Source organism: Pimephales promelas, chromosome 13 (genome assembly GCF_988280905.1).
Source record: "Pimephales promelas chromosome 13, fPimPro1.hap1.1, whole genome shotgun sequence".
NCBI classification, from domain to species: Eukaryota; Metazoa; Chordata; class Actinopteri; order Cypriniformes; family Leuciscidae; genus Pimephales; species Pimephales promelas.
The window spans coordinates 33,061,737-33,084,166 of NC_142781.1; the positions used below are offsets into that span (position 1 = coordinate 33,061,737).

The 22,430-nt window shown below is 38.3% G+C and overlaps 1 long non-coding RNA gene across 1 annotated transcript; it reads right to left on the bottom strand.

Moving 5' to 3' along the window:
• Positions 1–1,601: 1,601 nt before the first annotated feature.
• On the bottom strand, positions 1,602–10,419 carry LOC148976882 (uncharacterized). Its single transcript, XR_016145933.1, has 3 exons — positions 9,949–10,419; positions 6,367–6,396; positions 1,602–1,764 (listed from the first exon to the last, which is right to left on the bottom strand). It is a non-coding gene; the product is annotated as an uncharacterized LOC148976882 (long non-coding RNA).
• Positions 10,420–22,430: the final 12,011 nt, after the last annotated feature.

Here is a 22,430-nt window from a genome sequence, read left to right on the forward strand (position 1 = left end):
ATGCATGCTCTTGATCATGAAGTACACATTCAGATCTGTCCCCATGTTCTTCGCCTCATCTACAGCTGTGTTGAATGATTCAGACCAGCGTCACTGACTGAAGTTATGCTTGCTTGAGGTCTGTATAGATTTTGAATTGTTATGTGGAAGCTCGCAGAAGCATTTAAACAATTTTATAAATCATTTCAAACCATAATAATTTAATAAATAATGAAAAATTCAGTGTAATTATGTGCTTGACTTGATTTATAAAATTTAAACAATTTTATAAATCATTTCAAACCATAATAATTTAATAAATAATGAAAAATTCAGTGTAATTATGTGCTTGACCCAAAATATTTGATAAAGATATTGACATCAATAATAATAATTTGTAATCGTACAAAGTTGTGCTTGCAGTTAATTTATTTATTTGTGATAACGCAATGAAACATGCCAGATTGTGCAAACATAATATTTGGCCAGGCTGTGATACAGATAAGTTATGAACACAAACTAAAACAAGAGAGAACCAACAAAATATTAATAACTGTAGCCAATGTATGCTTTTTTATATATTTGTAAAATAAAACTTGTAGCAGTAGTTTGCCTTTTTGCCATGTCATTTTGTCAGATACCTTAACCAACATTTTTAAAATATTGTCCTTATATTTTGATGGTTTAATTGAACTTGTAGGGTCATTAAAAACATATATCCCCTCCGGACATTATTTTTGGCCACTACTTTAAGTTTTTGGTCGGCTTGCAACACATTTATGGCCAGAGTGAGTTAATTTGAACTTAAAAATCCTGCAGATTTCCAAAAATATGCACAGTCAAGCACATAATTACACTGGACCTCAACATGAAAAAAGGAGACACCGTTCTGTTGAATCTATTTGATGATGCATCTGAAGCACTTTTGTTATCTTCTGACGGAAACACTCTGCACTGGCGTCACATGCTGACTCGAGCAGAAGAAATGATTAGGTGTGTCGTCTGGCATTCGCATGCTTTTCCATAGCAATCGCAGGACAGTTTTCTCACAGCAGACAGCTCGCCTTGTTTCATGGTCAGATTACAAAATAAATATTACCACCGTTTATATCAGTAACTTCTGTTTCTAATGCTCTGTCTCTCTTTATACACTAGACACTGGATGTTTTAGCCAAGTTTCCATCACAGTGCAGGTTGAGTTTGACTTTTACAGTGGTGGAAGATATTTCATACAACAGTTAAAATACACACAGACAAAATTATGCACACACAAAAAGTGTTTGATGACTCACTTATAAATGTATATTACCTGAAAATGACATCTTTGCATTTGTACTGAATGTATAAAGACTTTGCAGACTAAACAAATTAGATTTTTGCTGATTTTTTTTTTAAAGGGGAGTTTAATTGCGATTTCACTTTTTTCATTTTAAATAGAGCAGTATTGCATAAATCAAAATGTACCTAGCAATGACACATATTATATATATATAATATATATATATTTTAAATGTGGACTGTGATGTAACCTTGTCTTTCTTAAATCAAACTTTTTTTTGGTGCTTGGGTGGCAAAAAGTGTGAGTGTGATAGGTAACCCCCCCCCCCCCACACACACACACACACACACACACAGTCTTGTTTTTGCACAGCATGCAACAAAATGCTTCCTCCAGTCCAGCATATGAAAGCATTTCTGTGCTTGGCCTTTCATCTCCACAGATGTGAACGATCGAGCAGGGTGAGACACGGCTGATCGACACAACATGTGCACAAACACTGCATCCTACATAAGAACACAAATACCATAATTAGTCATCTCTAATTAATAACAATCTATTCCACTGAAAACACAGGGTCACAGAGGTCATGAAGGAACTTTTGAAACAACCTTTGACCTTTTGAAATTAGGTGACCTAATGGTGTCCTAAAAGTCCATCAGGTGACCCAATGGTGGCCTAAACTCCATCAGGTGACCCAATGGTGTCCTAAAACTCCATCAGGTGACCCAATGGTGTCCTAAAACTCCATCAGGTGACCCAATGGTGTCCTAAAACGCCATCAAGTGACCCAATGGTGGCCTAAACTCCATCAGGTGACCCAATGGTGTCCTAAAACTCCATCAGGCGACCCAATGGTGTCCTAAAACTCCATCAAGTGACCCAATGGTGGCCTAAACTCCATCAGGTGACCCAATGGTGTCCTAAAACTCCATCAGGCAACCCAATGGTGTCCTAAAACTCCATCAAGTGACCCAATGGTGTCTTAAAACTCCATCAGGTGACCCAATGGTGTCCTAAAACTCCATCAAGCGACCTGATGGTGTCCTAAAACTCCATCAAGTGACCCAATGGTGTCCTAAAACTCCATCAGGCGACCCAATGGTGTCCTAAAACTCCATCAGGTGACCCAATGGTGTCCAAAACTACATCAGGTGACCCAATGGTGTCCTAAAACTCCATCAAGTGACCCAATGGTGGCCTAAACTCCATCAGGTGACCCAATGGTGTCCTAAAACTCCATCAGGCAACCCAATGGTGTCCTAAAACTCCATCAAGTGACCCAATGGTGTCTTAAAACTCCATCAAGTAACCCAATGGTGGCCTAAACTCCATCAGGTGACCCAATGGTGGCCTAAACTCCATCAGGTGACCCAATGGTGTCCTAAAACTCCATCAAGTGACCCAATGGTGTCTTAAAACTCCATCAGGTGACCCAATGGTGTCCTAAAACTCCATCAAGCGACCTGATGGTGTCCTAAAACTCCATCAAGTGACCCAATGGTGTCCTAAAACTCCATCAGGCGACCCAATGGTGTCCTAAAACTCCATCAGGTGACCCAATGGTGTCCAAAACTACATCAGGTGACCCAATGGTGTCCTAAAACTCCATCAGGTGACCCAATGGTGTCCTAAAACTCCATCAAGTGACCCAATGGTGGCCTAAACGCCATCAGGTGACCCAATGGTGTCCTAAAACTCCATCAGGCAACCCAATGGTGTCCTAAAACTCCATCAAGTGACCCAATGGTGGTCTAAACTCCATCAGGTGACCCAATGGTGGCCTAAACTCCATCAGGTGACCCAATGGTGTCCTAAAACTCCATCAAGTGACCCAATGGTGTCTTAAAACTCCATCAGGTGACCCAATGGTGTCCTAAAACTCCATCAAGCGACCTGATGGTGTCCTAAAACTCCATCAAGTGACCCAATGGTGTCCTAAAACTCCATCAGGCGACCCAATGGTGTCCTAAAACTCCATCAGGTGACCCAATGGTGTCCAAAACTACATCAGGTGACCCAATGGTGTCCTAAAACTCCATCAGGTGACCCAATGGTGTCCTAAAACTCCATCAAGTGACCCAATGGTGGCCTAAACTCCATCAGGTGACCCAATGGTGTCCTAAAACTCCATCAGGCAACCCAATGGTGTCCTAAAACTCCATCAAGTGACCCAATGGTGGTCTAAACTCCATCAGGTGACCCAATGGTGGCCTAAACTCCATCAGGTGACCCAATGGTGTCCTAAAACTCCATCAGGCGACCCAATGGTGTCCTAAAACTCCATCAGGCGACCCAATGGTGTCCTAAAACTCCATCAAGTGACCCAATGGTGTCCTAAAACTCCTTCAGGTGACCCAATGGTGTCCTAAAACTCCATCAAGTGACCCAATGGTGTCCTAAAACTCCATCAAGTAACCCAATGGTGGCCTAAACTCCATCAGGTGACCCAATGGTGGCCTAAACTCCATCAGGTGACCCAATGGTGTCCTAAAACTCCATCAAGTGACCCAATGGTGTCTTAAAACTCCATCAGGTGACCCAATGGTGTCCTAAAACTCCATCAAGCGACCTGATGGTGTCCTAAAATTCCATCAAGTGACCCAATGGTGTCCTAAAACTCCATCAGGCGACCCAATGGTGTCCTAAAACTCCATCAGGTGACCCAATGGTGTCCAAAACTACATCAGGTGACCCAATGGTGTCCTAAAACTCCATCAGGTGACCCAATGGTGTCCTAAAACTCCATCAAGTGACCCAATGGTGGCCTAAACTCCATCAGGTGACCCAATGGTGTCCTAAAACTCCATCAGGTAACCCAATGGTGTCCTAAAACTCCATCAAGTGACCCAATGGTGGTCTAAACTCCATCAGGTGACCCAATGGTGGCCTAAACTCCATCAGGTGACCCAATGGTGTCCTAAAACTCCATCAGGCGACCCAATGGTGTCCTAAAACTCCATCAGGTGACCCAATGGTGTCCTAAAACTCCATCAGGCGACCCAATGGTGTCCTAAAACTCCATCAAGTGACCCAATGGTGGTCTAAACTCCATCAGGTGACCCAATGGTGGCCTAAACTCCATCAAGTGACCCAATGGTGTCCTAAAACTCCATCAGGCAACCCAATGGTGTCCTAAAACTCCATCAAGTGACCCAATGGTGGTCTAAACTCCATCAGGTGACCCAATGGTGGCCTAAACTCCATCAGGTGACCCAATGGTGTCCTAAAACTCCATCAGGCGACCCAATGGTGTCCTAAAACTCCATCAGGTGACCCAATGGTGTCCTAAAACTCCATCAAGTGACCCAATGGTGTCCTAAAACTCCATCAAGTAACCCAATGGTGGCCTAAACTCCATCAAGTGACCCAATGGTGTCTTAAAACTCCATCAGGTGACCCAATGGTGTCCTAAAACTCCATCAAGCGACCTGATGGTGTCCTAAAACTCCATCAAGTGACCCAATGGTGTCCGAAAACTCCATCAGGCGACCCAATGGTGTCCTAAAACTCCATCAAGTGTCTGTTTTTCAAATCTGTTTTTTTGCAAGTGCTCACATTTAGTCCAGAATTTCCAGAATTTACTCACGATTTCCTTCAACATTGGGAAAGTAGGGCTGAACATTCAAATAATTATTAGTTGCAAATTCAAAAGTAATGCATTACTTTACAAGTTACTTGGATAAAGTAATCTGATTACATAACTTGCATTACTTGTAATGCATTACCCCAAACACTAGAGTTGTGTAACAGCTGTTTGCATCCCAGCATGTGCCAGCGGGTACGATCCGATGGGTCTTGGAAATACGGCTTATATAAGTAGGGATTTCAGTTCACACAGCAGTCAAGCTAGCATTTACCCAGGAAGCATTAAGATTTTATGTGTTTGTTTATAAAACTCCATCGTGGGTACAAACAGAAGTATTTGAAGCATGTATTAGAGTCTGCTTGTAAACGAAAGATGTTCCTGTTCTTTCTCCCTGTGCCGTTTTCAAACGTTTAGTGCTTTTACTGATGCACAGTGGCAAAAATGAGATGATTTACAGGGTATGACACAAACCAACCTTCATTCCCACCATTAACTGCTGCTTTGTGTTTAGGTACTGTGTCATTGGACAGCAGTGGGAAATCCAGTCTGGAACTGGAGACATTATTAACCTTTTGAGTTGTTGGGAAAGTTTAAAGCATAAAAATCTAATTTAACAAATGGGTTGCAGACTGGTGGTTACAGTTACACTTTATTTTCCTTTAAGCCCCACAAAATGATCAAATGAAATAGCAAAATTAATTTGAATTCAGAAATTGAAAGCATGCTCATTATAGAAATTAAGTAATTCTATATGCATTGCATTTTTAATGCAAACACTACATGAGAACAGGGTAAAAAAAAATTAACTATTTCATTTCACCATACTTTCCCCAGTTGATTAATCACAGTACAAGACATGTTTTATATTTTACATTTTCTGAAATATGCAATTGAGACACTCTCTAATTAAATATGTACTAATGTGCAAAGATAGATTAGACGGCCTGTATCTGAAATCCCGTTTGTTGCTTAACCGTTGCCTGTGAGTCATTAATCTCTTCACCCGCCTGTTTCTAGTCAGTCTCAGTGAATGCGTTTAAAGAGAGAATGCATTTCCTTTTGTAACAGCTTGTAAACTTGAAGGCCTGTCTTTGAGTTTCTGCTGAATTCGAACCAGATCACACTTTCCTCTGCAGTCATTCACCTGCATTGGTGTTGTAGTTCTGCTCTCCTCTAATTTCGCCTAACCAATCAGTAGTGCTGTAACTATTTTGACAATTGACTTATAATCTACATCCAAAAATGTGAATTTTATTTACACAATTTTATTGAGAAAGCATGCCATTCTACATCTTGCATCTCCTCGGGCAACCAAAGCTTAAGTGTCTCCATCAAACCTCAATCCTTCAGTAAATCAAGCCAGTTTGCAGCCGTAAATTTAACCACACTGCCTCACGCAACCAAAAAGAGTTTGAAAGGGAAAAGGTATCACTTCCTTCACTGATCCGCTTTGTTTTGGAAAGAATGTGGCTGTGATCCATCACTAGTTTTACTGCAACAAGATGGGAATCTTTCTCACCTGAAGTCTTAGGTTTCCACCGGGCCACTCCTCTGAATAGCAAAACACACGAGAATAGAGCGATTAAAGATGTCAGTGAAAACAGAAGTCAGCTGTACAACCAAACATTTAGTTGCTAGTCACCTAAAAATGTGGTCGCTAAATAACTCAGATCTGACTTAAATGAAAAAAACTGACGTGACACCCTCATAATCATAACATGACATATTAAAAAAAGTTTTATGCATGTTTATGACAATTGTCATTAAGTAACATTCACATTTTTAATGCAAATATGACATTGTTTTAGATATCTTTGTTATGACATCTTGACATAAACCAATACATCATAACCTGAGTCATGACTCGAAGGGTCCTAGATTAGACCCTTATTCATCGTCTGGTGTCGTTTAAAGCTGCACTGAAACTCTCATTTGACCTTGAACCGTTTGAACCCCAATAAAGAAAAATCCTGGAATGTTTTCATCAAAAACCTTAATTTCTTTTCGACTGAAGAAAGAAAGACATGGACATCTTGGATGACATGGGGGTGAATAAACTATCACTGAATGAACTACTCCCTAAGTGAAATAATTGTAGCACTTAAGCACAAACTTGTCTAAATCCAAACTAATTTGACACCGTTCTTCAAAAGTCTGGGGTTGGTATGTTTTTTTTTTTTAAATAAAGTAATTAATTAAAACGGTTTTCAATATTGATAATAACCAGAAAAGTTTCTTGAGCAGCAAATCATCATATTATAATGATTTCTGAAGGATCATGTGACACTGAAGACTGGAGTAATGATGCTGAAAATTCAGCTTAGATCACAGGAATAAATTACATTTTACTATATATTCACATAGAAAACAGTTTAAATAGTAATAATATTTCACAATATTACCGTTTTTACTAAATAAATGCAGCCTTGGTGAGCATAAAACACTTAAAATCTGCCTGACGCCAAACCCCAAATTATACCGTTCACCATTAAAGCCTGAATACGACATATCCTGAGGAAACTTTGCATTCAGATTCCAAACTTATGTGTTCTTCCAAGAACATAGACACTCAAAGTTAAGTTAAAATATGATAGTCTTCATCTATGTGCCAAAAGACTAAAGACATCTGTTTGTTTTACCTGACTGATGGAGTCATTTAAGTCTTGAACGTTCTTGAAGTTTATTCCTCTCCTAGTTTTTGGCCTTCATTCACTATTTGTCGAATCTGCAAGACATATGAAATCTGTTTGTCTGAGGTTCTGGACGAAAAATAATCCACTTAATGGTGCAAAACAGCGAGATGGAGCGCAAAAGCAGAACAGGGTTCTTGGGATGTATTTTTAACAGCTGAATGGCATCTTAAAAAGGGCAGAATGCTGGAAAAAATAAATGCAATTTGAAAATATAAACAGCATGCAAGAACACTTAGTGTGTGAACGATCCCAAAGACAGCTTGACAAACTCAATGAAATGCATGAAGGACATAACGAATATATTTACTTCTAAAGTCACTTTTTGTCCATTTAAAGGAGTAGTTCACTTTTTAAAAAAAAAACTTTTGCTGATAATTTACTCACCCCCATGTCATCCAAGATGTCCATGTCTTTCTTTCTTCAGTCGAAAAGAAATTAAGGTTTTTGATGAAAACATTCCAGGATTTTTCTCCATATCATGGACTTCAATGGGAACCAAACTGTTCAAAGGGCTTTAAACAATTCCAGACGATGAATAAGGGTCTTATAGAGCGAAACGATCGCTCATTTAAAAAAAAAACAACAACCAAAGTTTAAGTTTTATAAACTCAAATGCTCCGTTCTGTGATACGTGTTTGTGACTCTTCTATTCGAACTCGTTCATCAAAATGAACAAATCTTTTTTCGTGTCATTTGGTTCATTCAACGAACTAAATGAATGAGTTGACTCGGGAAAAGATTTGTTCATTTTGATAAACGAGTTCGAACCGGAGAATCACGAACGCGCATCACAGAACAGAGGCGAGCATTTGAGCTTATAAAACTTAAACTTTGTTTTTTTTTTTTTAATGAGCGATCGTTTCGCTTGATAAGACCCTTATTCACCATCTGGAATCGTTTAAAGCCCTATTAACCGTTTGCAGTTTGCACTGAAACTGTCTTTTGGACCTTGCACCGTTTGGTTCCCATTGAAGTCCATTATATAGAGGAAATCCTGGAATGTTTTCATCAAAAACCTTAATTTCTTTTCGACTGAAGAAAGAATGACATGGACATCTTGGAGGACATGGGGGTGAGTAAATTATCAGCAAAAGTTTTTTTTTTTTTTTTTAAGTGAACTACTCCTTTGTTGCTTTTGTTTGACATAATGACTTAATAATTTAAGTTTGGCCATCGACAGCACTGCCTATGACCCACATTTCAGCACATACAATTGAAAATCAGGCAAAACTCTTTCAACAGGGACTATTCTCTGTTGTCCATAAATCAATTTTGTACATCCATCATGTCCAGCGAGCACTTCAATAATCTTTACTGAGCATATTGTTCTCTCAGTCTGTCAGTCAAAGTCCATCAGCTGTTGATTTATTCATGTATTCAGTCTTTCAAATGCTTCAACAACCATTAACCTCCCATTTTTGATTTCGTCATCATCAATATTCAGCTACTATGTTGCAGCGGACCTTAAGTAGACCTGGCACGAATCAACTCGCTCATGCCAAACTTTGCAAAATCACGATGAGATACGAAATCAATTTGGTATTTTATGTTTACTTTGTCTAGCCTAATATTTACCTAGCCTTCAGACTGAGAATTATGATGAATTAAACGATTGACTTCTTATTGTATCTCAGACATCAAATACAGTAATTGTACATGCACATTCATATTTCTAGTATACATTCTTTGGTTTACTGTGTCCTCGAGACTCGTTGCATGATAAAGCGTGAGGGATGTGCACATGCAGCTTGACACGTGGAATAACAATGTGCCATTTAAATGCAATGAATCCCGAACATCAGATGTGTGTTAACACTTTGCTTGAAGCTTTTGTAATGCCTTTTAAAGGTATTCATGATGTAATGAAACGTTATAACTAAATTATAACTTTTTAATGACATATTCAATTAGTACCACTGTAGTTGAGGTCACGAAAAATATTCATGACACAGTAATAATGGCCTCAGCCAACAGTTTAACTTCATTTAATGTCAAGTTGTTATGATTGGTTTATGTCAAGACATCTTAAACAATGTCATATTTGCATTCAAAATGTCCTTATTGAGCGAAAGACACTTAGTGACAGTTGTCAAACATGCATAAACCCTATTTCATATTCAAGACTTATGTCATGTCATGGTTATGAAGGTGTCATGTCAGTCTTATGCACTTCCCTTCAAGTAAAGTGTTACCCAGTTTTGTTTTGTTTAAAAGCAGAGGCTATTCTCTTTCATTCTATACAGTGAATATGGATATTAAAACGCTCATGGAGAAAGTTATTTAACTTTTTCCAAAGCAATAAAATCTCCTTTCAAGCTGTCATCCGGAATGCATTAGTGTTTATGCAACAATGCAGTCGTGTGCATTTATGAATGTGGTTCAGAAAGCATGTTTGACTGAGTTTACACCTGTATTGAGCACCGTCCAGTTGTGTTCGGATCCAGTGTTTCCAGCAAACGGGACCTCTGTTTCTGGGATCGACTAAGCGAATCCCAGCAGGACGATCCCAGACACAATCCTGCTAGAGCCGCATCTGGTCTCCATGCACAAGTCTGCGAGTCTAAGGACATGTGCTGCGATTATTTTCCACCCCCCTCTCAGCGGCTAAGAAAACTGCACAAATGAAGATCGCTGTGTCACGAAACTTAACATTTCATCGAGTTAAGTTAAAGTGTGTGTGTGTTTCTTTCTCTTAGGAAAGCTTTTTGTGCTCGGTGACAGATTTGCAAATGGTGTTTTTAATGTTATATATTTAAGAGTCCTCTCTGCTGAGACGACTTCTGAGATGTAAAATTTGACGGCACATCTGTAAACACTTTCAGTGGTTGGGAAAACAGCTTTGTTTCACCACTATGGAATGTGTTCACTTCCCTCTCGTTTGCGCAGAGCCGACAGACACCTCGAGCAATCCCTGAGGACCTTTCATTCCCCCGGACGGATCACTAAAACACTCAATGACAAGGACGACCGCGATACAGGAGGTCTGTCTCATCCAAGACTCATTAACTCGCATCACTTCGCCACGAATCGCGCCTCAATCTCATCTCCACATGGCTCCCAGAGACATCAGTCTGAGTTTGCTGATACATGATAACAGAGTGACAGGCCGTCTGTCTGTGGTGTGATGGATGTCTCTTTCTCCGAGACCGTCAGATTTAAGAGCATGCTGGCACACGTTCATGGTGATGGAAAAAAGCCTCTGGCTCAGGACAGAATCAGAAAGCAGAGTTCAGATCAGTAGGGGGCACAATTTCCTTTTATTCCTCCACAGAAAAGGCTCCTAATCCTAGACATTATCTCAGACGTCTGCGCACATTCTTGCATTTGTCTTCATTTTTGACCATTTTACAGAATTAGCTGTCCTCTCTCGAAAACACTTCTGAAACAAAAAGCAGACAAAGGATTCAGTGAATAATCAAAGTTTCCTTTACATCTGTCTGTCTGTCTATCTAACAATGACAGTGTCATTGAGCAGAGGTGAATCAACAGTGAACTAAATTGAATGAACTGAACAATCATACTGTTGTATTTGCAGGGCTGAAAATGAAGCTGATTCATAATTGATTAATTGAATTTGATAGATAGATATATAGATAGATAGATAGATAGATAGAAGACAGATATATAGATAGATACACAGATATACGTATATACATACAGACAGATAGATAGATAGATAGACAGACAGACAGACAAATAGATAGATAGATACACAGATAGACAGACAGACAAATATAGATAAATAAATAGATAGACAGACAGACAAATAGACAGATAGATAGATACACACAGATAGATAGACAGAAAGACAAATAGATAGATAGATAGATAGATAGATAGACAGATAGATAGATAGACAGACAGACAGACAGATAGATAGATAGATAGACAGACAGACAGACAGACAGATAGATAGATAGACAGATAGACAGACAGACAAATATAGATAGATAGACAGACAAATAGACAGATAGATAGACAGACAGACAGACACATAGACAAATAGATAGATAGACAGACAGACAGACAAATATACAGATAGATAGACAGACAAATAGATAGATAGACAGACGGAAAAATAGACAAATAGATAGATTATATCTAGATAGATAGTCACAGATAGACAGATGGACAGACAGACAAATAGACAGACAGACAGACAAATATACAGATAGATAGACAGACAGACAGACACATAGACAAATAGATAGATAGACAGACAGACAGACAAATATACAGATAGATAGACAGACAGACAGACACATAGACAAATAGATAGATAGACAGACAGACAGACAAATATACAGATAGATAGACAGACAAATAGATAGATAGACAGACGGAAAAATAGACAAATAGATAGATTATATCTAGATAGATAGAGTCACAGATAGACAGATGGACAGACAGACAAATAGACAGACAGACAGACAAATATACAGATAGATAGATAGATAGATAGATAGATAGATAGATAGATAGACAGATAGATAGATACACAGATAGACAGACAGACAAATAGACAGACAGTCAGACAGTCAGACAGTCAGATAGACAGATAGACAGATAGACAGATAGACAGATAGATAGATAGATAGATAGATAGATAGATAGACAGAACCTCAGTAACCCCCTGTGCTGGTAAAGCATATATCTGAATGCCGTTACACAACTGTGAACCACTTGGCGCTCTTGCAAGAGCCATTTTCCATGAAGTCTCGTATAAAGACTTGTTGGTAAACTGCTACAATAAAATGCCGTTTCCTGAGGCTGCAGAAGGAGTTATAAAAATGCAGCATTTATGAGGTCATGAGGGGGAAACGGCCAGAAATAGTTTTTCTTAATTCTTTAAGCTTCCCATTATTGAATGATGTCACAATACCAGGAGCAATTATGCCGCTTTAAACGGTTGTGTGCTGGCATCGGTTTACTAACACGGAAACAACATGCAAAGCAATCCTTTACTGGAGCCAGATGCTCAGATTTCCAAACTAATTACTGATGCATTGAGACTCCACCAATTACAACAGATTTAAACAAGTTGATGTTTGCCCGTGCTAAAGCGCTCTGAGTGGTTGCGAGGAGTTCAATCACTTTGAAATATAATAGCATATCTTTTCTCATCAACCTGCATGACTTGAGATATCGTTCATGTCTTTAGTACAATGAAACTGTGGCTATAGTTATGTGCCAAATTTTAATACTTAAACCGTATCCAAACCAGATGCAATTCAATGCAGTGACATTATCAGGTCTCTTTTCCATGTTATTCAGAAATGATTTATATTCCTGCAACATTGCGGCTAGAAAAGCAACGTACAAAATATGACGAAGATAATCTCAGGTACTGTGCTTTATTTAATGTTAAAAGCGTCTATTGTGAGTTTGAATATAATTTTGACCAGTATAGCCAACTGAAAGCGACATTGGATAAATCACCTCAGATCATTAAAATAGATATTCAATGTTCAAACTGACTGGATTCAATGGCAAAGTCTGTTTCAGTATATTTTTAATAATTTTTAAAAGTGGTACAGTACTTATGAATTTGATTAGTTACAAGTACGGAGAGACTCCGCCCACACACACTTCTGATTGGCTATGATTTTTAATTGATTTGTCGTGTCTCAAAGTTGCTTCTGGTGTGGACAGATAAATTGCTCAAATTTTTTTGCATTGCGTCTGGTTACAAATGAAGGTTTCACAGACAAGGCTTAAGCCCAGTCCCAGACTAAAATGCATGTTTGAGTTTTTTTTAACTGAAAGCAACTTGCAGGATCTAATTTTTTCAAGATCTCTTAAAATATTCCAGTGCCATTGTTTTGTCTCAAGATTTTGAAAATGTTTTTTTTTTTCTAAGGCACATTGATAAAAGCTGCTTAAATGCCCTAATTGAACTAAGGCCTAATCCTGACTTAATCTAAGCCCTGGCTGTGAAACCCGGGACCTATACCATGAAGCCGGTTTAGGGGTTCGCCAGCTATGTTTCTGTTTAGTTTGCGCCAATGGGTTTTAGGCAGCATCAAAGTGGTTTGACTTTTAGCAGTGTTCATCACGGCTAACCTCGTCCGGGACATGTCTGATGCGATAAAGTCACTTCAAATTAAAGGTCACTAAATAGCAAATGATTTTTAAAGAAAAAATTGTCTGGCTTTTAGTAGCCTGATGCTTATTTAGAATAATAATTTTGTATAATTTTTTTGTACCAAGACTTTTTCTTTAAGTTGTCCTCTTTCATAGAAAGCTATTTTCTGCTAGCTGTATAAATTTGATTAAATTCTTAAAGGGATACGTCACCTCTGGAAATATGAATGTGAATTTAAAATGGGTCTTTGATATAGAAGAAATGTGAAATTATTTTTGAATTTGGAGCTTTCTAGACTGAGAAAAGCCAGAAAATGTATTTTTAGCTTATGTGGATGAAGGACAACAACTCCCAGAATGCACTTGCTTCACTGCCCTAGGAGGCCACGCCTACCGGTAACAGAGCGCAGTAGTTAAACAACAAGTGTAGGCTGCTAGTGAGTCTCTGTGATGAGTCTGCCCGAAAATGTGTTTTGAGATCGGCCAAAATGTCCGGGATTCGGCTTTTGTGAGGGCCGCAAGAGAACGGCGCGAGGCCGGTGGCGTGATTACCGATGAGCGACACCTGTGCGATGCACCAGTCTCGTATCTCTCACGGAGGGGCGGGAATATTCTTAAAACGCACATCAACCGATCACTTGTTTAGCGTTCATGTAAACACGACATTCAGATTCACCAATCGCAATGAATTCAGTTCGATTGAAACAAAAGCTGTGCATGTAAACAATGAATGGCGACTGCAGAAAGCAAAAGCTGAATCCCGGACATCGACGGCCGGGAAAAAGAGGATGGTAACCCCTACTACTCAGCTTTCTCCACAGAACAAGAGCCGGCTAGCTTAGCTTTCTAAAAAAAAAAAAAAAAGATGGCCGACACTATGTGTTCATTCTGTGAGTGATCCTCCCTCTACGGGCGGGTTGAGAACATGCGTGACAGACGCTGACTGTAGTCTTTAGCCTCTGGCCAAAAGATCATGGTCCAGGCCCCAGGTCTAAATGTCTTTTCAAAGGAGCTCTGTGTACAAATGATCTCATGTCTGATACAAGAACAAACGGGAAATCTCTATCAGTGTTTCTGAGATGAGAGGCGGTTACTGAGCTAGTCATCAAGAACATGTTTTTGATTAATCCAACCGCCGTTTGTCTAAATTAGCACGGCAGCTGTCATCTAAATTAAACAGAAGAAGAGTATAAATGTGAAATACGGACAGCAGTGGCAACCATATGAACTCTCTCTGACTTGAATTAGCTTGATTTACTGCGCTGTCACTTTCAACACTTAACCCACAGTCCTCTGCGTGGCAAAAGCTGGGATGCTTTTATAGACACATTTGTAAACAACATAGAGAGCCTCTCTCAACTTCAGCTTTAGATTCAATATCTTATTCCTAAATGTTTATTGTAAACTACTTTCTGATCGCTCTGGTAATATAAACAGCCCAATAGGGCAATTTTTTTCTTTTTTTTTATAACACTTTACTTGAAGAGGTGTGCATAATATTTTTGAATGCAGATATTGTTATGACACCTTGATATAAACCAATTCATCATAACCTGTCAGTGTCTTTGTCATAACAACTTGACATTACTAAGACAACACAGCCTGTCACAAACATGACATAGCAGATTAATGATCAAACTTAAGAAAGCACCTAGCTTTATTGGTTAACATTACATTAAACTGTCAGCTGGTTGGTTTTGACATTGGCTGTCATGAAGCCATTATAACTTTTTAATGACAAATTCAATTAGTGCCACTTAGTTGAGGTTACGAAAAATATTCATGACACAGTTATAATGGCCTCATGACAGCCAATGTCAAAATCAACCACATGACAGTTTAACTTAATTTTTGTCAAGTTGTCATGACAAAGACACTGACAGGTTATGATGTTATAGTTTATGTCAAGATGTCATAAACAATGTCATATTTGCATTATGCATTGACTTAAGTCATGTCATGGTTATGTAGGTGTTATGTTAGTCTTATGCACACCTCTTCAAGTAAAGTGTTACCTTTTTTTTAAAACCTAAAGCCGTATTCTGGACAAATGTGGGCAAAATAGTGTTGATTTATTTTTTAAAAATACTTCCCTTGATCTGAGCGGTATAAGACTTGGCTACTTTTCCTAAGTTTGCATTTGACTTTGGATCTTTGACTCAATTCTACAATGTTAAGTGGGTGAAAAAAACCTCCTTAATCTTGTATTTGGGTCAAAAATGGGCACCCATAGAAATATATGGGAAAAACTGTAATTTAGAGCATTTTAAAATAAGCCAAAATAAGACACCAGCTGACAGCAAAGTCACTTCATCTTTAGGTTTTAGCTCTAAGAACTTATTGGAATGATATTTTAATGTAGTTAAAAAAAATAAAATAAAATAAAACAAAAAAATAAGCATAATTTACATAGAAAATATGGTGCTTTTTGAAGTAAATAAATTCAAAAATACATCCAAAATTTAAAAAAAACACCATAAATGGATAGACAAAACTTTATCGAAGAGAGTGATATAACATTTGTAATAAATAAAAATTAGGATCACACCTGAGTCCTCTGTGCCCACATTTATCCACAATTATAGGATTAAGGGCTATAAAGTGAATACGGTTTGAGGGCTACATGTGCTGAAAATAACTTTGTAAAAAATGTCATAACTGCATTATTAATATACCAGGCCAATGAATGTTTATAGCTCTGAGATTCTCTTTTAGAACTCAGGAGGCGTATATACACTGCATTCCATTCCATTTGGAATGTTGGAATTTCCAACTTTCTGCCACGAAGGTCCTGCGTAAATCCCCAATATCTACATCGGATGATAAACATTCACTTTTAAGAAAATAAAATGCATCAGTGAGTCAAAGTTCCTGCATTATTTCGTGATTTTTCCGTTGATCATTTTTCCACCTGCAAATCAAACGCCAAAAACATATTTTATCCTCTGCAGTTTGGTGGCCTGATTCTGAAGAATGCTTTGTTGATAATCATGCACCTGCAAAGCCATTTGTTTATTTATTCCAAGCGTTGATCAGACACAGATTATTAGGAAAATCCCACCTCCAGTTTGGATATGGGGTTCTTATGAGTATCAGCTTCATTCCTCCTTGCATAAATAAGATGAGATACAGAATAAGTACAGAGTTTTAAAATGAATTGGGATGTTGGTTACAGTTTGAGACATGTTTGAAACTCTAAAGTCACATGTCGATCTCCATGCAATCTCCTTAGCAGAAGAAAATAGAGAGATTTCATTTGTGAAATTTGAATATTTCGTGCACGATTCAGTGTCTTCCTTGTTTCAATCTATGAGTAAATAAGACTTTTAAGGCTCTCGGGACGTTTTGTGGTAAAGTCATTTTAGGAACATCTGCTTAGTGTAAATTCCTCTCAATGCATGCAATAGTTTTGGCAATAAAACACATTACGCTTTGACAACTCCTAAGACTTTGTGGACACATTCTGAAGATGAAACTTACTTGATGTTAACAGTGCTGGGAAAGCTTGGCAATGACGCAAACAGCAACACTCTTTGGATTGAAATAGCCAAATGCTTAAGAGTCAATGATTAGAGAATTGCCATAATTATGTTTCTTTAATGTTATATGTTTGGCAACAGTACTTCCAACCTTAATTGATGGAGTGTGGACCTTTTCATTTCTTAAACAACCATGTAGGAAGAACATCATGGTCATATTCCAGGAGGACAGTGTCAAGATTCATCACACTCAGATTGTGAAAGAATGGTTGTGAGAGAGAATGAAAAATCATTTTCACATACCGAAAATGCTTGACCGAAAATTGAACGAGCAATTTTTGGTCAAAGTCTTGTATTGCCAATGCAAGAGTCCAGCACTCTGTAAAGTCTCCTCCAGCACATCACAAAGACTCTCAGTGAGTTTAAGGTTTGGACTGATTTTCTTCCAGAAAGAACTGATTCAATAAAAATTAAAGCTGTAAGCAGCATTTATCGGTGTTCAAGCAGTTCAAGCCTTTAAGCACAAAAGCATCAAAAGGCATTCAAATTTATTTAACATGCATTTATCCACCGACATAATAGATGGAAAACACCATTTACAATTAATACAGGCAATTTAACATTGGAAATATGGTTTTAAAGCTTTTTAACAGTTATAGTGCCACCTATGGTCCGATCTCCATGAAACTGTGCTTGCTTCTTCGGCATGTTATGAGACGTATGCTCATTAATTTTTGTGAAATTGATTTTTTCTTTAGGATTTATATGATTTTGGGTGCATTTTGTCCCACCCCTTTTGTAAATGACTCTGTTATAGCCAATCAAAAGCAAAATTTCAATCGTTATTGATCTAGAGAGTCCAAAGAATAGACCTAGAGTGGTTTGGTTCCAATCGGGCTCATACTCTGATAGGTTCTCCTCAATTTGAGGCCCTACCATTTGACAAAGTTTTAGAGCTCCAGCCCTTACGGTTTGGGCTGCACGATGCGTTTTAGGGGATTTTTTTTTCTCCTTTCTAGCAAATACAATAGGTTTTCAGCACTTCGTGCTTGAACACGTAATAATGAGAGACCTTTTTGACGATTATAGCGCCACCTATGATCCGATCCTCACGAAACTTTGCTTATTTCATTATTTTGTTCGTTAAATAAACCAAATGACTCAAAAAGATTTGTTCATTTTGATGAACGAGTTCGAACAGGAGAGTCACGAACACGCATCACAGAACAGAGCAAGGCGAGCCTTTGAGCTTATAAAACTTAAACTTTTTTATTTATTAAGTTTGTATTTGTATCTGGCTCAAAAGCTATAGTCGAATCCCTTTTAGGCGGCCATATTGGATTTAGGGAATTTGGGGAGTCCTGATATACCCAATCATAAATGTAAGTATTCATATGGATTTCCCATAGCCAGAAAAGGTAAAATAGACATCAAGTTTGTATTTGTATCTCATCTGGCTCAAAAGCTATAGTCGAATCCCTTTTAGGCGGCGGCCATATTGGATTTGGCCGCCATCTTGGTCTCAGGGACCATTGACTTGGGCGCCCTGGCTGAATCATTTCTGTATGCCCTCAGCTACATCTGTGCCAAATTTGGTGCTTGTAGATGAATTTGCGCGAACAATAGTATGTAAGGCCCCATTCTACAGCCCAATCTGCTTTTTTGGACAGCGGCCATATTGGAATTGGAGGATCAAGGGGTCCAAATATACTGGGTCATAAATATAAACATTTCTATGTGTTTCCCATGATCAATTAAGCTGAAAAACATATCAAGTTTGTATTTGTAACTCATGTGGTTCAAAAGTTATAGCCGGAACCCTTTTCGGGCAGCGGCTATATTGGATTTGGCCGCCATCTTGGCCCCGAGGGTCGCTGGCTCCGGCGCCCTAGCTAAATCATTTCGATATGACCTGAGCTACATCTGTGCCAAATTTGGCGCTTTTAGATGAATTTGCGCGAAAATGTGCTTAAGGCCCCCAACTATTATTTATTTTTTAAATGAGCGATCGTTTCGCTAGATAAGACCCTTATTCATCGTCTAGTGTTGTTTAAAGCCCTTTGAAGCTGTGCTAAAACTCTTGTTTGGACCCCATTGAAGTCCATTATATGGAGAAAAATCCTGGAATGTTTTCATCAAAAACCTTAATTTCTTTTCGACTGAAGAAAGAAAGACATTGACATCTTGGATGACATGGGGGTGAGTAAATTATCAGCAAAAGTTTTCTACTCCTTTAAGTATCGCTGTGGGCTTTTTCCTGAAGAAAGACTTTCTGCTAGAGAGGAACTACTTGCTAACACACTCCTTCTTGTCAAGTATGCAATGACAGATCACTATCAGCACTCAACAGAGTAAATCCCCTTTACATTACATGACAACACACTGGTGAAAGAAGGAATACTCCTCTTTGTGTCAAAGCCAACAGACAAGCATACCTGAGCACTGGAGGGATTAGGCGGATTTGTTCAGAGCTATGCATGTGTGTGGACGTGCAAACCAATGTTGCATGTGTGCTTGTTGACGTCTTTGTGTTGGTTTAGCACATCAGAGGCTTGTAGAGTCGGATCAGTTGTAAAATCATCATTCTTATTCACGGCATCCCAACTGTGTCCCGCCTCCAACTTTGATCTGAACAGGGGTGTGCTGGAACTTCACAGACTAATTTGGGATTTTAATCCAGTTCTTGCACAACATCCGTAAAATATGGTATGGCATTCCCCCAATGACATTTTTTGGGCTAATGTAGATCGAATCCTGCTCATTTATTTTGATGCACTCTAAACAATGCTGGGTTTTTTTTTAACCCAAATTTGGGTCAAATATGGACAAACCCAAATGTTGGGTTAAAAATGTAATTTAAGGTTTTATCCCAACTTCAACTTTCACTTTCAGCTGTAATTTTTTTAATTACAAAGTTTTAACTCAGCATTTGGGTTTGTCCATATTTGACCCAAATTTGGGTTGCAACAACCCATCATTTTTTTTTTTTAGAATGTACTCGTCAAATGCACTCTAAAAATACTGGGTTGTTTTAACCTAACTTTGGGTCAAATATGGACAAACCCAAACGTTGGGTTGAAAAGGTGATTAAAAATTTTAACCCAATGGCTGGGTTTGTCCATATTTGACCCAAAGTTGGGATAAAACAACCCAGCAATTTTTAGAGTGTACTGTTAGCTAATTTCATGATACTTTATTTCAACAATTACATTCGTATTTTCCTGTAATTTTCATATTTATAATTTTTAGATAAAAAATATTTTAAGTCTTAAAATAAAATATATATGTAAAAAAAAATGAATGTTTTTGGTTTTAAAATGAAATATCAATTATAAAATCTCCATTAACATAAAATATTACTCCAATTTATTTTTAAGTAATTTTTCTTGTCTATATATAATTATTTTATTTAAAAGAAATTCAGCACAGATGCATGCAAAGAATACATGCTCCAGTTATGAGGAGTGCATCATTATATGTAGCATGCAAAACATGTGTTCACTTCTGCAAATTAGGATGATTGTTTTTAAATAAATTGTGAAATGTCAACGCATTCTCACCCCAAGGCGTCACCTTTGACCATGCTTCAATATTTGACGTTTTAGGCGCCCTTTAGCGTCACTTACATGACGCGATCCTACGGCGTCATCTAACTGACGCCAAAGGAAAGCGTCAGTTAGAGGACGCGGTTAGGTTTAGGTGTGGGGTGGGGGTAGGGTACACGCGATCCTAGGGCGTCATCTAACTGACGCTAAAGGGCGCCTAAAGCGTCAGATATTGAAGCATGTCCAAATGCTTCCCAAGGCGTCAGTTAGGTGACGCCTTGGGAGTGAGAATGGGCTGGAAATGTACCAAAATGTACCAGAGGAAGACATGAGGTGTTTAAACAAGACACCAGCTCGTCCCAAAAAAACTATTGACGTGCTTTTGCCAGCAGAATTATGAAATTCCATATACAGTAATTGAATCATTTTTTCTTTTGTTGATAATATGCAATGAACATGGAAACTGAATGTTGTCTTGTTTATTGGACGTGTATTGCTCTGAAGTCAGTCTCACTGTTCCACTTTAAATATGGTGGACGGGAAATGAAGTTTAAACGCTCTTTCCTCCCTGACCACGCTTCACTTTTTCTTTTTTTCCCCAAAAGGAAAAATCCACCCTGGCTGATTCTCTGGGAACGTCTGTAGTTTTCCAAATTGTAAGGAAAATTACATTTACTTTTTTTTTAAATAAACATTAAATTCTGTATCTGGATAAAACAAACGTTTAACTAAACAATTCAACTAGTTAATATAAAACGGCATTACAGCAAAATAAACATGAAAAGCTGTTGTGTTTTTTGGCCAGAAACGTGCAAGTACTTAGATGTGAAGAGATGTGGCGTCAAATGTCAGATATTTTGAAGTGCTGTTCCACTGAAATTAAGTCATGGTTAGTTAAAGGTAAAGGTAAAGCGTCAGTTAGATGACGTCCTAGGATCACGTCATCTAACTGACGCTAAAGGGTGCCTAAAGCGTCGGATGTTGAAGCATGGTCAAAATTGTCAGTTAGATGACGCCTTGGGATGAGAATGTGTTATATTCTGCAGGTTTGGTCCTCCATAGATCAAAGTCAGCGCTAAAAATGGCATCCACATGTGTAGTGAAAAAACGCTGATGCATCAACACTGAAGGCCGTCGACTCATCTCACGTGCAATCAAAATTTGCCATTTTAAATGAAAGCAACCACTCAATCTACAAAAATCTAAACATTTGAGACATGTTAGTGCCAGGTGTAAACAGCCATTTGTCTCGACTGACATGTGATGGGATCACCCAAGACAGATGTGTAAACAGTGCCTAAGTGAGATTAGGCTGCTATTTTGGCTGATATGATGCTTGTGGGCAGGAAAATGCAACAAGAATCGGGTTAAATCTCATAATAAATTTCATAATTTCCTATCATACAATTTTATTTGCTGTTAGATGAGATAAAGAGAATGCATCATAATGTGATGAAGCTTGTTTATTTCTGTGATTACATTCCATGTGTTCACACATCTTGCTCTAGTTTGGCGGGGACAGTGTGATTTTGGAGTATTAATCTAAACTGTTGTCCCGGAGAGCATCTGTCAGTGCGTAGAATCACTTATTCCGAACTATAATTGATGCAGTTCATCCTTTGGGATTTAACATTAAACAACTTGATTTATCATTTTCTGAAGTGTGAGCAATGCTTGCATGCGCAAAACTCTCCATTCATCCGATCTCTTAAAGTAACAGCACACGTCCTTCAAAAGCAGCATAATTTGAGATAAATTATTGTTCATCCGAATATGCATACA